General features: G+C 48.4%; 1 pseudogene across 1 annotated transcript in view; it reads left to right on the top strand.

The window, feature by feature from the left end:
• Nucleotides 1-888: 888 nt before the first annotated feature.
• Nucleotides 889-17,726, top strand: part of LOC125119354 (broad substrate specificity ATP-binding cassette transporter ABCG2-like) — a 32,141-nt pseudogene continuing 15,303 nt past the window's right edge. Inside the window, exons 1-7 of the transcript XR_007133076.1 lie at nucleotides 889-948; nucleotides 1,866-1,978; nucleotides 2,795-2,947; nucleotides 6,121-6,278; nucleotides 12,231-12,382; nucleotides 15,339-15,443; nucleotides 16,786-17,036. The product of XR_007133076.1 is annotated as a broad substrate specificity ATP-binding cassette transporter ABCG2-like (transcript). The remainder of the gene's footprint in view (nucleotides 949-1,865; nucleotides 1,979-2,794; nucleotides 2,948-6,120; nucleotides 6,279-12,230; nucleotides 12,383-15,338; nucleotides 15,444-16,785; nucleotides 17,037-17,726) is intronic.

Genomic DNA, 17,726 nt, shown 5'->3' with positions numbered 1-17,726 from the left:
TGCCACAGCCCCAGCAACCCAGGATCCTTAACTCACTGAGCAGAGCCAGGGATCAAACCCACATCCTCATGGGCACTCGTTGGCTTCCTTACTGCTGAGCCCCGACTGGAACGCCCGGCCACTGAATTTCTGTTTCAGATATATTGTTTCTTGTGTGACTGGATTTGAGCAGTGGGAATGCTGCTTAGGTAGCACATCAGGTGGCGTGAAGCTAATTCTCATCAGGCATCACCCAGGACTGTTCTGCACTTTACACTGCGAGGGAGGAGTGAGGGGAGCAAAGGGCTTCGCCAGCGTCTGCGACCTCAAGGAACCTTGAAAGTTCTTGTGTCCTTTTCCAAAACAATTTAAATGTTGTAGAAGAGAAGCGAAAGAGGAGTTCCCGTGGGGGTGCAGTGGTTAACGAATCCGACTAGGAACCATGAGATTGTGGGTTTGATCTCTGGCCTTGCTCAGTGGGTTAAGGATCCGGCGTTGCCATGAGCTATGGTGTAGGTCGTAGATCGGCTCCGATCCCGTGTTGCTGTGGCTCTGGCGTAGGCCAGTGACTACAGCTCCGATTCGACCCCTAGCCTGGGAACCTCCACATGCCGCAGGAGTGGCCCTAGAAAAGGCAAAAACAAAAAGACCAAAAAAAAAAAAGAAGTGAAGGAATTAAGACCCAAGGCGTTTTTCTTCTAAGTCCTCAGTAGTGATTGACATTTTTTGTGTGCTAGATTTCTGTTAACCAACAATTGAGTATCTTTTTCCTTTGAGAGTTGATTGGTGCCTTTTTTTCTCCCCCTTGTCGCAGTTCATCGGTTTTCATTGAGTGTGTTAAAGGCCCACCCTAAATAATAGAATTGCTTTTAAAGTGGGTCAGTAACTTGGGTGTTTTTGCATTTGCAGTGGGATCATGAAACCTGGCCTCAATGCCATTCTGGGACCCACCGGTGGAGGCAAATCTTCGTGAGTATAGCAGTATAAGTAAGCTTTCTCTCTGTAGTTTTAATGTGTGGCTTTTCAAAATGGAGTTAGAGTTGGCATGCAATCTTACATTAGTTGCAGGTGTGCCACACAGTGATTCGACATTGGCAGCCATGGTGAAATGATCGCCGTGGTCCGTCTAGCCCTCTGTACCGATACAGAGTTACTGGAGTATCACTGCCCGTGCTCCTCACGCCGTGTCTCGCATCCCCGTGGCTCACTGACTGTATAACTGGAGCTCTGTAGCTCTTGGTCTCCTTCCTGTTCCCCACCCCGAGTTTCCGTGTGCCTTTAAAGATCAGCTTTATGTGAGCAGGTGCTCGTTGCGCTTTGCCTGGGCGTCTGGTCCAGGTCTAGGTGCGGTGGGGAGCGTGCAGTTGTGCTGGGTTGTGGTTCTGTCCTGAGGATGGGGACGTCTTCTAGGTCAGCCTTCCTAACAGGACGTGATCAGGCGATTGGCATGCAGCTGTCAGCCATGGTTTGTGCTGTGGACAGGGAAGGGAAGGGGTACAATGGAGAGTGGGGAGGCGGAGCCCGAGGCGAAAGGGAGGGCTTGCGTCTTAGACCGAGGGGCACAGGGCCTGCCTCGGGACCTCAGTACTGGATATCGCACAGCCTGGAGGCATGGGTGCTCCTGTCCGGATCACCCGCAGCGCTTTGCCTGCGTTCACGTTTTTGGGCTTTACTGTAGCATGTAGTTAAAAAAAGAAAAGAAAAGAGAAGAAAGAAAAAAGAGGTGAGCCTTGAAAGAGCTGTATATCTTTATGTATACATAAAACAATATGAGTCTTGAAAAGTTAATATTCTAACTTGAGCAGAATTTGGATTCAGGTGAGCTGAGAGCGAAAACCCAGGTTGGGTGGAAAAAAACCCGGAACAACGCATTTTTTTTTAAACAGGTTGTTAGATGTCTTAGCTGCAAGGAAAGATCCGCATGGATTATCTGGAGATTTTGATCAATGGAGCACCTCGACCTGCCAATTTTAAATGTAACTCAGGTTACGTGGTACAGGTAAGCATTTGTGGATTTACATTATGGATTTCTCTGTTTCTGTACTGGGCGAGTGCCTTGGCTCACAAGGGAGTGTGTTTCTAATTGACTGTGGGACATCCTCATAGAAACAATTTTTCTTTATGTCAGCCTTTCATAATGCCCCATAAGATTCAGCACAGTATTCAGTGAAAAGAATCTGGAATATGACTCCTGTAAGGGCAATGATATCAATTCTTGTTGTCATATCATTTCTAAAGGACATGACTGTTTTCTGTTTTTCTTCACTTCACTTCTCTCCATCCTCGAGCTTAGAACTGTGTTTGGCAGACCTTTGTGTTAAACAGTCTGGAAAGGTAGCGATGGGAATCCCCTGTGTTCTCTCTGGGCGAGCAGATTGGGAATGAGAAGGATTTCATCAGGCTTTGCAGCAGTCTGCATCCTGGAGTTACTGTGAATTGTCTAATTGCAAGCTCGTTATTAGCTAGAACTTGGGTATTTTCTTTCTTTTTTTTTTTTTGGTCTTTTTAGGGCAGCATCCATGGCACATGGAAGCTGTCAGGCTAGGGGTCCAATCGGAGCTACAGTTGCCAGCCTCCACCACAGCCGCAGCAAAGCCATGTCCGAGCTGTGTCTGTAACCTAGACCACAACTCACGGTAACGTTGGATCGTGAACCCACTGAGCGAGGCCAGGGATTGATCCTGCGTCCTCATGGATACCCGTCCGGTTCGTGAACCACTGAGCCGGGCCGGGAACTCGGGGTATGTTGTTGTTATGAATAAGGTACATGCACTACAGAGCATGTAGTCTTGTGAAAATGCCGTTTTGCTTTAAGGATGACGTCGTGATGGGAACGCTGACAGTGAGAGAAAACTTACAGTTCTCGGCAGCTCTTCGGCTTCCGACCACCATGACAAATCATGAAAAAAATGAGCGGATTAACATGGTCATTCAAGAGTTGGGTCTGGATAAAGTGGCCGATTCCAAGGTAATGTAGAGCAACGGAGAGTGTCATAGCTGGCCAAATGGGCCCTGTGTGGATAGTGGAACTTCTTCAGCGGTTTTCTGGAACATGCGTGGTCCCGAGTGGCTGCTCTCTGGAACCGGTGAGAAAAGCGATGGGTTATCTAGCCTGAAGATGGAAGTGAACCAGTTTAAAAAACTAGGAATGATTGAACCCTGGGAATGCAGTGTGGCCGTGTGCTCTAGCGTGTGAGTGTTCTTTGGCAAAGCATCCGTGGTCCTTCCACGTGATGAAGCTCTGGCTTCTCGCCCACGCCGACTGTTTGTCGTGCCTCGTGTGTGTCGTCACCCCTCCTGTCGTGTCGTCACACTAACCTTCCTTCTTCCTGTTTTCTTTTCCCCTTTTAGCTGTGCTTCTCTTCCTCCAGGGGACTTTGGTCCATCACTTTTGAGAGGTGTACGTCTGGCATTCACAAATGGTGAACATCCGGGGGCTCCTGCTCTGTATGCTTCATATGATACTTTCTGACATTCTTTAATGTAAGTATGTTTTGCCCTGTTTTGTTTGGAAGAATAACTCTGAGATGCGAGTGTTTTCCACTTATTTTCATCTTATGAGTGATTAGGTTTCCTTTGCCTTGGCTCGGTTTATTTGATGTTGTTTTTCCAGTAGGCATTTAAGAAAACGTTCTCTACTGACAGAGGGTCATTGTCCTAAGATCCTTGGGTGGATTTCCGGGGAAAATAAGCTAAAGGGCATTATTGAATTAGAATGTCTTTCTCTAATTAGTTGAAATGATACATTAAATTTTTTTCTGTTCTTGTTTTTTTTTTAGGGCCGCAGTTGCAACATGTGGAGGTTCCCAGGCTAGGGTCTAATTGGAGCTGTAGCTGCCAGCCAACACCACAGCCACAGCAACGCCAGATCCAAGTCTCGGCTATGACCTACACCACAGCTCAAGGCAGTGCCAGATCCTTAACCCGTTGAGTAAGGCCAGGGATTGAACCAGCAACCTCATGTCTCCCAGTCAGATTCATTTCTGCTGTTTCACAACAGGAACTCCAAAATTTTTTAGCTTTCTTTTTTCTTTTTAGGGCTGCACCTCTGGCATATGGGAGTTCCCAGGCTAGGGGTTGAATGGAGCTGCAGCCTCAGGCCTACACCACAGCCACAGCAATGCCATTTCTGAGCCTCATCTGTGACCTATGCCGAAGCTTATGGCAGCACTGGATCCTTAACCCATTAAGTGAAGCCAAGGATCGAACCCACATCCTCATGGATACGAGTCGGGTTCTTAACCCACTGAGCCACAACAGGAACTGCAAAATCTTTAAACTTTTAACTAAAATTTAAGCGAAACAATTAGAATGGTCGATTACTTGTTACTGAGTCCAAACTTGTAAGGCTCTCTGCATGACAGGACAGTAAATTGAGAGATGTGTCGTTGGGGTCGGGGAGAGTGACTTTATTTGGAAAGCCAGCAAATGGAGAAGATGGTGGACTCTTGTCCCAAAGCACCAACTCACCCAAGTAAGAACTCAGGCTTCTTTTATACTAAAAGAGGAGCGAGGTGTGGTTGGTTGTTGCAGCCCTCTTGGTGCCAGAATCCTTTGTTCTTGCAGCCGTCCCTGTGGCTCTGGTCGCCGTGTTCCTATAATCCTCCAGCCAGCCAAAGGCTATTCTCTGTCCCACAGCTTTTTCCTCCGTATGAGTGACAATGGTATACCTTTAAAGGTCGAGGTCTAGAGAATGGGCTGCCCTGTATATTTCAGGCCTTAGGCAACAGCCTTTCACCAACAGTGCAGAGCCAGCATGACTAAGCACAGGCAGTGGCGCCCAAAGATGAGAGCTCTAGGAACAGACTCCGTCTGGAGACAGATTTGGTCTTTGTTTACATAGTGATGACGTGACCATCAGGTAATTGATGTAATGGTACGATTACTAATAACGTTTAGTAATTATAACGACTAGATTTCCCAGGTGTTCATCTTACCTCGTAATCGCCTCAGCTTATTTTTTCGGAAGCATTTTAAGGAAACTTAGGCGTATCATGTTATGTCGCTCTTGATCCTACTTCTGCATCTTCAAGAAAAGAACTTTGCCTGCATTTCCGCAGCACCATTATCAACTAACCAAATTAACGGTGTCTTGCTATCAGCTATGCCCAGGTCCTATCTATTTGCATTTCCCCAGCTGTGACCCAAGCGTCCCTGCCAGCTCAGGTGTTATAACACCCAGTAAAGGGCAGGGGTGGCACTTGCTCATGGCTCTTTGCAGACTCTTAATGTAGGACTTGTTTCCTAGGGAATTCCCTGGTGGCTCAGCGGGTTAAGGATCCAGCGTTGTCACTGCTGTGGCTTGGGTTGCTGCTGTGGTGTGGGTTCAGTCTCTGGCCTGGGGGCTTCTGCACGCTGTGGGTGTGGCCAAAAAGAAGAAGAAAAGGAGAATTCTTACCTCCCCCTAAGCCTTTCTGGTCCCCCACCACACAGTGACATGACTCGTTGGAAACACCCAGCCAGTTGCCCCGTAGAAACTCTGCCTCCTGAATTTGTCAGAAGGAGTGAGTGAGGAATTCTGCAGTGAGTTAGGGTATGGGGGGGTTCAATGAGGGAAGCTTTGGTGGTTTAAGAGGTGCCAGTGTGATGTGTGTGCCAAGTGAACGTTCTTGGCGTCAGTGGCATAGTGGTTAGCTAGCTGCCTTCGAAAGTGAACTTTCTCAGCTGCCAAGCCACAGTTCGACTTTTTTTTGCGGGGGGGGGGGGTGGGGCGGGGGCGGGCAGTGGGAGGGTGATGGGGAGGGTATGAGAACCTAACAAATTATAATAAATGCTTTCAGCTTTCGTCTCCTCTCCCCATCTCCCTTTTTAGTCTTGATTTCACCATGTCAGAACCATATTAGTGCTCTAGCTTAACTGTCTTTAAACTAAATATTTGATGGGATAAGAAACATACGGAGCTGTTCAAAGCGTGGGTTTCCTATCGGGATTAACCACTTCCCCTCTGAGCTGAGGCTCGGTGTATTCTTCAAATTAAAGAGCAACCTTAGCTCTTCTCCCACATAGTCATTTATTTGCTGTTGAGACTCAGCGAGGCTGATGAGAGAAAGTGCCCTTGCTAGGGTTGGCACGTGTCAGGAGCTGCACGAGCAGTAGGGGCTCTGGTTGTTACTGTTCATAACGATAATATTTGTGCTTTAGGTTGGAACCCAGTTTATCCGTGGTGTGTCTGGAGGAGAAAGAAAACGGACTAGTATTGCAATGGAGCTTATTACTGACCCATCCATCTTGTTCCTGGACGAGCCCACGACTGGCTTAGACTCCAGCACAGCAAATGCTGTCCTTTTGCTCCTGAAGAGGTAAAGGCTCTGCGACTGTGATTCTTTCACGCATCCAGTATCTGTGCACCTGCTCTGTACGAGGTGTTATTCTTAGTGCAGGGGATCTAGTAGTAAGCACGACAGACACAAATTTCTCCTTCGTTGTTGGAGGGAAACAGTCAACTAACAAGTAGAAGTGGCTCATGAAAAATGAAACACACTGGGTGGCTTAAAACAGAAATGTGGCTTTTCACATTCCTGGAGGTTAGAAGTCCAGGATCAGGAAATCGGCAGGGCTGGTTCTTCTGAGTCCTTTCTCCTTGGCTTGTGGGTGCCTGTCTTCTCTCTGTGTCCTCGCTTCATTTTCCCTTGGTGTGTCTGTGTCCTGTTCTCCTCTTTTTTTGTTGTTTGTTTTTTTTTTTTGTTTTTAAGGGCTGCACCCGTGGCATATGGAGGTTTCTAGGCTAGGGGTCCAGTCAGAGCTACAGCTGCTGGCCGACGCCACAGCCACAGCACATCAAATCAGAGACACATCTTCAGCCTACACCACAGCTCATGAATATGCCAGATTCTTTTTTTTTTTTTCATCTTTTTGCATTTTTTCTTGAGCCCCTCCCGCGGTTGGTTCCCAGGCTAGGGGTCTAATCAGACTGTAGCCACCGGCCTACGCCAGAGGCACAGCAACGCGGGATCCAAGCCGCATCTGCGACCCACACCACAGCTCTCGGAAACACCAGATCCTTAACCCAGGAAGCAAGGCCAGGGATCAAAGCCACAACCTCATGGTTCCTAATCAGATCCACTTCCGCTGAGCCACGGCGGGAACTCCCCGAGTTCTCCTCTTCTTATGAGGACAGTGATCCTTATTGGATGGTGGCACCCACATGGCCTTATGTAACCATAATACCTGTTGAAAGACCCAATCTCCAAAATCAAGTATAATAAAAAAAGAAAAAGAAAAAAAAGACCTAATAGCCAAATGCAGTGTATTCTCAGGTGCTGGGAGGTAGGACTTCAACTTGAATTCGGGGGCACGCAGTTCAGTTGCGTCCATAGTAGAATAGTGCCTGAGGTGGCACTAAGAGTGGCAGGTTCTGTCGACCGTGGGCCGCTGTAAGAACTACGGCTTTGATGGTCTCTGGGGGACATGGAAAGAGTTGAGAGCCTTTTAGAACAAAGGACTGGCAGCTGTCTAGAGGAAAGGCTGTGTGATCGGGCGAGGGTGAGTGGCAGGGATGCGGTGAGGAGGCGATGTCTGAATTGGCTCCGTTGAGCTGTGAGGCCGTCGGCTCCGACTGGGGTGGTGGTGTGAGGTGGGTGGATTCTCTCCGTTTCGTAGGTAGAAGCAACAGGATTAGCTCCGGAGTGGGATGCAGGGTGTGACGACACCCGAAAAACCCATGCCTAAGATTTGGGGCCTGAGAAAGGGAAGAGTGGAATCAAGAGGGCCATTTACTTTTATGAGGAAAGAGGATGGTGGGCGAAACGTGGTTATAGGAGAAAGCACAAGAGCTAAGTTGTGGACATCTTTTTATTTATTTATTTATTTATTTATTAAAAACCCTTTTTTTTGTGTGTGTTTTTGCCTTTTCTGGGGCCACTTTTTAAAAAATTTCAACGGTTTTGACAAAACAGTTAAAGGAATGCCCAGGAGTCCCACGTCCCCCTACCTTGACCCCAGCTGCTGCCTTTTGACTCTCTTTGCCCCCCGCCCTCCCGCACATCGTCTTTTTCTGACACCGTGTACCGTCATCCCTGGGTGCCCTGGCCACTGTTCCCACGTTACCACCTCACGTGCCTGGCAGCCAGGGAGTCGGCGTTGGGGCCGTTGCTACCATCCGGTCCGTAAACTCCGTCAGACCTCACCACCTGCCCCAGAAAGTGCCTTTTTTTCCTTTTGGCTCAGGATTCTCTCCAGAAACACTCTATCTTTTCTCATCCTGAGCAGGTCTGTACCCTTTCCCCACCTGTCACGTCCTCACACACAGTGGACAGCACATTTCCTAGGGAGGCCCTTAAGCCGGGCCCGTCCAGTGCTTCCTCACGTGCAGACGCAGGCCATGGACTCTTGGCAGGGACACCGCAGAAGTGGGGCTGTGTTCTCAGTGCGAGACACGAGGGGCTGCCTGATTCGGGCGTCTCCCGTCGTGGCGGATGGGAACCTTCATCAGCGGTCCTGTTGGTGTGTGGTGCCTTTGTCTGCGGTGACATAAGTGTTGTCCCCTTTGTCGTTGGTCAGTGGTTTGTCAGGGAAGATGATCAGACCTCCTGTTCCCTGTCAAGTCTCCATGCACCAGTGGTGGCCGGTACTCACAGCTCCGGCCACTGTCAGCTGCTCGTGTGTTGCTTGCCAAGGGTGATTGTCTCTTGACGTCATTCTTTCTACCCGTGTTAGGGGAAAGGAGTTCTCCTCCTTCTCTGTTCATTTGTATTTGTTCGTATTTTTCTTTTATTCCAAGTGTTATAATTTGGGTTGTTGTTATTTATTTTTATGACTAAATTCACCCCGATCTGGCCAGAGCACAGAGCACGTGTGTCCCTTTGGTCTGCTTTTGTGTCCTTTTGACGTGTTTGGAATTATTCCTCAGGCATGTCTTTACTTTATGGTGAGCAAGATGATTCAGACTCATTTTGTGCTTTTCCTGTGTCAGATGTTCTCCACAGAGCCCCCTGGTTCCTTCTGGTGTAGTTAGGATTTAGAAACCAAAATCTGGTTACTCAAGTGTGCTCACTGCTACAGGAGTGTCAGTGCTTCTAGAGCCGCTCAGCAGACAGAGCTAAGAAGTACATGTGTATGTGAACATAAATAACAGAAATACATATCTATATTTTATTTGGAAATATGTGTTTGCTATAAATATATATTTTGTGTGTGTGTGTATACAGCATATGACTAGAATGATACAAGTAAATGGATTTGTAACTATTGCTGTGTTAGTACATATATTACAAAAACATGGGGAGTTTCCGTGAGTGGTTAGCAAATCTGATGAGGAACCATGAGGTTTCGGGTTCGATCCCTGGCCTCGCTCAGTGGGTTAAGGATCCGGTGTTTCTTTGAGCTGTGTGTGTAGTTTGCAGATGAGGCTCAGATCCCGTGTTTCTGTGGCTCTGGCATAGGCCAGTGGCTACAGCTCTGATTCTACCCTTAACCTGGGAACCTCCATATGCCGTGGGAGTGGCCCAAGAAATGGCAAAAAGACAAAAAATAAATAAATAAATAAATAAAAATCATGAGCTCGTGACGTCATACTATTTCCAATTCTGATCTAATACTTGAGGTTTTTTTAGTCTTCATCCTTTCCATGTTTTTCTTTTCTTTTCTTTTCTTTTTTCCCTTTTTTGGGCCACATCCACAGCATATGGACGTTCCCAGGCTAGGGGTGGAATTGTAGCTGCAGCTGCTAGCCACCATGACAGCGCCAGCAATTCCAGATCAGAGCTATGTCTGCGACCTACACCACAGCTCATCGCAGTGCTGAATACTTAACCCACTGGTCAGGGCAAGGGATTGAATCTGCATCCTCAGGTTCGTTACCGCTGAGCCTTGATAGGCACTCCCTGCAAGTTTTTAAATTTTCAGATAGTGAGAAACTTGGCTCCCATTATCGCAATATGTTTACTTACTTGCTGAGTCAAATAACATGATCCTTCAGTGTAATCAATCTCTAGTCACTCTGGCCATTCCCTCTGCCTACCACCTCTGGGGTAACCCCCTGTTTCCATTTCTTAAAAGCTGCCACATGGAGTTCCTGCTGTGACACTGTGGGTTAAGAATCTTGACTGCAGTGGCTCGGGTTGCTGTGGAGGCAGGGGTTTGATCCTTTGTAGGTTAAGGGATCTGGCATTGCTGCAGCTGTGGCTCAGATTCAATCCCTGACCAGGGAACTTCATATGTCAGGGCTGCGACCATAAGAAAAAAAAAAAAAAAAAAGCTGCCAGACAAACCATGTGGCACCCCGGCCTTATCATTACCGTGCATCCCCTGATGCCCTGCCCTCACAAGCAAGTCTGTTTGCTCAGATAAGAAGAAACGGGAAGATGCTTGAGATGTCAGTTGTACACGTGTATAAGTGAAGATGTCAAGTAATCAGTCTGGGGTTCAGTTTCAGTTAGAGAATACATCCATCATATATTTTGGGTTTTTTTTGGCATTTTAGGGCTGCACCTGTGGCATATGGAGGTTCGCAGGCTAGGGTTGAATCAGAGCTACAGCTTCTGGCCTTTGTCAGGGCCACAGCAACGCAAGATCCGAGCCGAGTCTGCCACCTACAGCACAGCTCACGGCAACGCTGGATACTTAACCCACTGAGCGAGGCCAGGGATTGAACCTGCGTCCTCCAGGATGCTAGTCATATCCTTTTTGCTAAGCCCGACGGAGTCTGATGGGCCTGTTTTTTGATGCAGTCCCTCAGTGCCTGCCTCTATATGTCACCTCAGCTCTGCAGTGACACTGAAATACCTGTGGTTTCGGGAGCCGAGCTTGGGTCGCACGGTTTTTGCCATCTTCCCCCGCCTCCACTGCCCTTTCTCTTCCTGGCTGAGTCCTGTTGGCCCTCTCTACTACGCTGCTTATATCATCTTCAGACTGGGTTAGAAGGTCCTGTTGGCTTGCACATTCGGTTCCACATTGCTACTTCTGTTCCCACGTTGTTTGGAAATGATTGATCGACTGGCCTGTCATCTTGGAGACAGAACAAATGTGTACCCAGGGTCATGATACAGTAAGTGATTAGAAATGCTAAGTGATTCTTCTCATAAACTGTTTTCATAAATAACAGCTTTTGAACGGTGAGTTTCGGCCTTTGTTTCTTCTCCCCATTAAGTAGTAACTCCTGTGTGAAGGTAATTTTGGCCATGGAAATAGCCCAGGGATCCAATCCAGCCCTGCCCCTTCTAATTCTGATACTTTGGGCCACTGCTTCATTATCTAAGCCTTACGTGTTATATAAAAGTAATAATAATTGGCCCTGCCTTATAACAATATGGTGGAAAATTTATTTCACGATAAATTTTCTATAAAGTATTTAGCAAAGATATAGTGAGTACCAAGTAATGTCACTATATTATTAGGGCAGAAGAATGAAAAATAGTTCCTAAAGATCCAGAAGAGTTAAGTAAATGATCAGTGGGGATGGGACATATGACTCGTATTTTCAATTTAATCCGTAGTAAGTTTTCAAACTTGAGTGTACTTGCAAATGACCTGGGTGCTTGTTAAAGATATAGGGATTCCCTCGACCCAATAGGTATGAGAAAACTGTCCAGGGAGCTGCACTTTTTTTTTCTTTTTAGGGTCGCACCCGCAGCATATGGAGGTTCCCAGGCTAGGGGTCTATTCAAAGCTATAGCTGCCAGCCTACACCGCAGCCACAGCAACGCCAGATCCTAACCCACTGAGCGAGGCCAGGGATCAAATGTGCAACCTCATGGGTCCTAGTCGGATTCTTTTCCTTTGTGCCACGACGGGAACTCCTGCATTATAAGAAAATTATAATTATGTTTTTCTTGGGTTGTGCCTGCAGCACATGGCGGTTCCCAGGCTAGGGGTCTAATGGGAGCCACAGCTACCAGCCTACACCCCAGCCACAGCAACACCGGACCCGAGCTGTAACTGTAATCTACACCACAGCTTATGCCAGATTCTTGACCCACCGAGCAAGGCCAGGGATTGAACCTGCATCCTCATGGGTACTAGTCGGGTTCATTCCTGCTGTGCCACAACGGGAACTCCAGATCTGCATGTCCGATGAATATTCTGGCTGATTGTAGGACTGCCCATAGAACTCACTTTAGAAACCCTAGCTTTTCATGAGAGCATTGATTTAAGGTTCCCTAACTATCAGAGAGATCACATGAGATGAGAAGTGTGGGAAAAGCAAAGCGATTTTTTCTCACTCGATGCTCTACAGGCAGGGCCACTAAGTGTGTTGCCGAGAAATGCAAGCTTCAGCGGTTTAATGCCTTGTCGTCTTCTTACGTTTGACGTAGGATGTCTAAACAAGGACGGACCATCATCTTCTCCATTCACCAGCCTCGTTACTCCATCTTTAAGTTGTTTGATAGCCTCACCTTGTTGGCCTCAGGAAGACTCATGTTCCATGGACCTGCTCGGGAGGCCTTGGGATACTTTGCCTCCATCGGTACGGTTGACTTTTTCGTGCGGTAGCAGCCTTCTTTCGTAGGCTCCTGAGAGAGAACAAGGGGTCGACGGAGGTGCTGTTTATCTTTGAAGTGATGGGCTTGGTTCCACCACTTCAGCATGTCTTTGGCTGGTTTGGTGCTAGGGTCGTTCTTCACCTTGCCCTGCCAGCTTGGTATTTTGGTCTCTTTTTCTGCGTGTGTGTGTGTGTGTGTGTGTGTGTGTGTGTGTGTGTTTCTTCTGGGTCTGTATCCGTTGTCCCTGCTGCTGGTTCTGGTGACCTTTCTGGAACAGTTCAGTGCATATATTAGCCTCAGAGCCAGTTATCTGTCAGTTGAATATTTTGAGAAAGGCCTAATGTTCCCAAGTTCTCTGTCTTCTTGACCACACCCATCAGGCTTTATCAGGTTCTTCCCTTACATGGGATGTTGATCCACCTTGGTTGGGGGTTCAAGAAGATGCTGCTTGATTTTCCAGTAAAATTAGATTGCAGACATAGGATGTGTGTGATTTACCTGTCAACATAGTGGCTAGTCCTAAGTCTGACTTCAATGGGCCAACATTTCTGTCAGTTCTGGACTGCCTGGTTCTATGGATTATTTTATTATTAGTACTGGTATTATTTTTTGCCCCTTTTTTTTGTCTTTTTGCCTTTTCTTGAGCCGCTCCCGCAGCATATGGAGGTTCCCTCGCTAGGGGTCGAATCAGAGCTGTAGCCGCCGGCCTACACCACAGCCACAGCAACACAGGATCCGAGCCGTGTCTGCGACCCACACCGCAGCTCATGGCAGCGCCGGATCCTTAACCCACTGAGCAAGGCCAAGGATCGAACCCGTAACCTCATGGTTCTTAGTTGGATTCCATAACCACTGTGCCTCAACGGGAACTCCCTACTTATTGCTTTTTTAACTCGAAACTGCCGCATTTGGAAGTTCCCAGGCAAGGTTTTAAATCGGAGCTGTGGCAGCGGGCCTACACCACAGCTCATGGCAATTTGGATCCTGAGCAAGGCCAGGGATTGAACTCACATCCTCATGGATACTAGTTGGATTTGTTTCTGCTGAGCCCTGATGGGAACTTCTGCCTGATTCTATTTAAACGGCAATGGGAGTTCCCATTGTGGTGCCGCAGAAACAAACCCAACTAGTATCCATGAGGATGTGAGTTTGATCCAGACCTCGCTCGGTGGGTCGGGGGATCCGGTGTTGCCGTGATCTGTGGTCACAGACTCGGCTCGGATCTGATGTTGCTGTGTTTGGGGTGAAGGCCTGCAGCTGTAGCTGCACTTTGACCCCTAGCCTGGGAACTTCCACATGCTGCAGGTGCAGCCCTAAAAAGCGAAACAAAAACAAAAACAAAACAACAACAGCAAAAGGAAATACAAAACTTTCTTTAGACTTGTGCCTTATCTTAAAACAATTGCTTTCTCCCCCATCATTTAAGATGAAACTTCTTCATTTACGAAGTACACGTGAGTCTAGGGAGTTCAGGGGAGGTCAGACGTCAGGCCAAGCTGATCGTGTTGTCGCTGTGTCCCAGCTCATACTCCTGGCCGTACGCCAGGCCAGTAAACTGAGAGCTGAGTTGGCGAGGCAAGGAAGAGTGGCTTTGTTCGGAAAGCCAGCAGAAGGAGAGGATGGTGCACCGGCTGTCCCGAGCAACCACCTTCCCCAGCTTGGGATTCAAGCTTCTCTGATTTTAGCAGGAGAGGGGTTAGTTAACTGTTGCCGACGTCTTGGTTTTGGAATCCTCTGTTCTTACAGCTGTCCACTAGGTCAGGGCACGATGTTCCCGTAAACCTGGGACAAGAGGAATTTATTCTCGGTTCTGCAACCTTGTATCGCAAACGGTACACCTTTAAAGGTCAGAGCCCTGAGAACGGCTGTCCTGTGTATTGCAGGCTAGAGGCAACATTCCTAACTGGTAGCAGATGCAGCAGAACAGAAAGGGTAAAACAGAAGGAGCCGATCCAACAGGGAGTCAGATTTGTCCTTCCCTGTGACCTCGCCGCAGCAAGTCCAGTAAGCATTCAGCTGTGCTGTGCTGGGCCAGCCCCGTCCTCCTGAGAAGGCTGTTCTGGTGCTGTGTTCACTGTGTTGGAATTAGGGCAGCCTAACAGCAGATGATCATTTGGGACCTGAATTTCGTAGGGGCAGAAGCAGTCATTCTAAAGTGGGTATTGGCATTCTGGCAGTCCCCAGGTGAACTTGGAGAGCAGAACTAGCCCAGGCCTCCCCCGAACACAGTCCTGCTGTGCCTTAGCCGGATCTGCTTGTCGCCTTGCTTTAAGGAGCAGTAGTCTTGCTATAGTTTTTTTTTTTTTTCCCAACGAACTTTTTTGTTTTCTTTTTGGTCTTCTGTCCTATTTAGAGCTGCACCCACGGCATGTGGAGGTTCCCAGGCTAGGGGTCTAATTGGAGCTGTTGCTGCCACGGCCACAGCAACGTGGGATCCAAGGCGAGTCTGCGACCTTCAGCACAGCTCATGGCAACGCCGGATCCTTAACCGTCTGAACCAGGGCAGGGATCCAGCGGGCAACCTCATGGTCCTAGTCCGATTTGTTTCCGCTGTACCGCGATGGGAACTCCGCAGCTTGCTTTTTTCCTTGGACCTGTCTTTCGATTTTGGAGACGTTCTTTCTGATAAGCACCAGAGCGTACTGACAGCTGTTTCGGGTCTCACGGATTATGATGCGTGAGGACCAAGCACCAGAGGAAGACTTTCTGAGAGTCCGAGGTTGGCTCAGCGTCTGTTGTTTTGCCAGGGCAGAGCAGTGTGGAAATATTTGATGACGGACTATATCAAAGGACAAAGTAAATTAGTGAGGGGAGACGAGGGCCGGAAGGTGAGGGGGAAACTGTTGGATGCCGTCTCTCCCGGGCACACCTCCCTCACCTCCGGACTCTGTACTGCCCAAGACTGTCAAGTGTGTGTAGCTGCCTTCCTTTCTTTTGTAGGTTACAGCTGTGAGCCCTACAACAACCCCGCAGACTTCTTCCTGGACGTCATTAACGGCGACTCCTCCGCTGTGGTGTTAAACAGAGCGGACAGAGACGATGGAGGTGAGCCCGTTGGGTGAATCGCAGCGTATTGCCCGGTTGCTTTGGCTGAAGTTTAGCAACGTGGTAGCTCCTGCCGAGGAGGCTGTGTGAATTTGTGTTAGTGCCGGCCGTCCTCTGGCCCCACGTGTCCTCCTGTATTCAGCCTCTACTGCAAAAATACCGTGGACTGGCTGGTTTCAGCAGCAAGCATTTCTTACAGTTCTGTAGGCTGGAGGTCTAAGATCAAGGATCAAGGTCCAGCAGATTCTGTGTCTTTTGGGGACCTGCTTGTGAGTCATCGATGGGCAGCCGTCTCTTTGCCTCCTCCCGTGGGGGCGCGGGGAGGGCGCTCTCTGGTTCCGCTTTCGTAAGGGCACTAACCCAGCTCATGAGGGCTCCCCCCTCGTGACCTGATCATCCCTCCAAGGCCTGGCCTTGCTTTCAGATACGGTCCCAGTGGGGAGTGGGTTTGAGCATGTGCATTTTGGAGGCACACCAACATTCAGTCTCATGGCATCAGGCACCACAGAACTTGTCATCCCCGGGAGAGCCGTGTTTTTCATTTAACTGGTCAGTGAGCATTTGTGTGACAGTGTCAGTTCCAAAGTTCCAAGGGGAGTTGCCATTTTTAAAAACGTCCCTCATTTACCCAGAGGCCCCACGGTATCCTCAGGGGATTGGTCCTAGGACCCTCCTTGCAGATAGAAACTTCAAGGATGCCCAAGTCCCTTCCAGTAGGGCCTTGGTATCCATGGGTTCCATGTCCGCAGATACAGAGGGCCACCTGTATAATGGTCTGAAATGAGCAAGTTGGCAGTCGAGCATTTGCGTGCTGGAAAAGCAAAGACCAGATTTTTTTGGAGTCGTCTTGGTTTTACTTATGAGTTATAACTGCATATGATGAGAAGTGTATTTGAAAAGAACTAGGGTCTGGAGTTCCCACTGTGGATCTGGCTCGTGTCTGTGGAGGCACCGGTTCAATCCCCAGCCTGGTGCAGTGGGTTAAGGATCTGGTGTTGGTGCAACTGCATCGGTGGTCAGAGCTCCGGCTGAGATTCAGTCTCTGGCCCAGGGACTTCCATACATGCTGTGGGGGCCACGGGCCAAAAACAAGAATCAGGGTTCAAATGGTGTAGTTAGGCAAAGGTCACTGGGTTTACTGTATGTGCAAGCTTATGCAAGTAAGCCAATGTATTTTTCTGATTTGTAAAGCAGTGAGCACAGCTCTCCTAATAGTTTATACTCAAGCCCTAGAATGATGGTGCTAGGGAGGAATCTAAGAAGAGGGTTACAGAAAAATGGACAAAATCAGTCGTTATGTTGTGAATGACGTTTCCCTTCTTCATCCACTTCTGTTCCGCAGCCCAAGAGCCCGAAGAGCCTGCCGAGAAAGATACTCCCCTCATAGGAAAACTTGCTGCGTCTTATACCAACTCCTCCTTCTTCAAGGACACGAAAGTTGAGTTAGATCAGTTCTCAGGGGGTCGGAAAAAGAAGAAGAGTTCGGTGTACAAGGAGATCACCTACACCACCTCCTTCTGTCATCAGCTCCGATGGATTTCCAGGCGTTCATTCAAAAACTTACTGGGTAATCCCCAGGCGTCCGTAGCCCAGGTACCCGGCGGGGTCTTCCGGTTATGCTGTGACCTGTGCATGTGGGACCCAGGTTCCGATGCCATCTATCTTAGGAGGGCGGTTACCTCCCACCCACGCTCCTTCGTTATGCCCATTCCACTGGGGATGTAGAAACAAGGGGAACCCACCTAGTTTTCACTTGCAGAGAACTTTTTTCTGAGTGGGTTTTTCATCTTAGGAGAAGAGAACTCAAGTCTGAGTTCTCATTCAGAGTTGTTGTTGATTTAGACATGGTGTAATAGATAGTTTTTGTAGAAAAAAGTTTTTTTCAAAAATGTTGATGCATTTCGTTACTGTTCAGCCACATTGTGGGTTTTCTACACACGTTCATTTCCCGATGCGTTCACCAAGTTGTCCTCGATCTTATGCCGCATTTTGGAGCTTGTGTACAGCAGTGAATGAGTGGGAGGAAGCAAGATCCCTGTTCTTGTGGAGTGTGGTTCCTTATGAGGAGAGACGGATGACAGATTCCCACAGGCATAAAATTCAGGGCAAGTCAGATGGTCAAGGGGCTAGGAAGAGAGTATAACCCGCAAGGTGGAGAAAGGAAGAGAGAAAGGAAGGAAGAGGGAGAGCGAGAGAAGGGAAAGGGATTGGTTTGCGTCTTGCATCACGTAGGCAGCAAAGCGTTCAGCTCGGGGTCCACCGGGCGCTCCCGAAGGCAGGAGA

This window comes from Phacochoerus africanus, unplaced genomic scaffold (assembly GCF_016906955.1).
Source record: "Phacochoerus africanus isolate WHEZ1 unplaced genomic scaffold, ROS_Pafr_v1 Scaffold_93, whole genome shotgun sequence".
NCBI lineage: Eukaryota > Metazoa > Chordata > Mammalia > Artiodactyla > Suidae > Phacochoerus > Phacochoerus africanus.
This window is presented reverse-complemented; position numbering and strand designations above follow the sequence as displayed.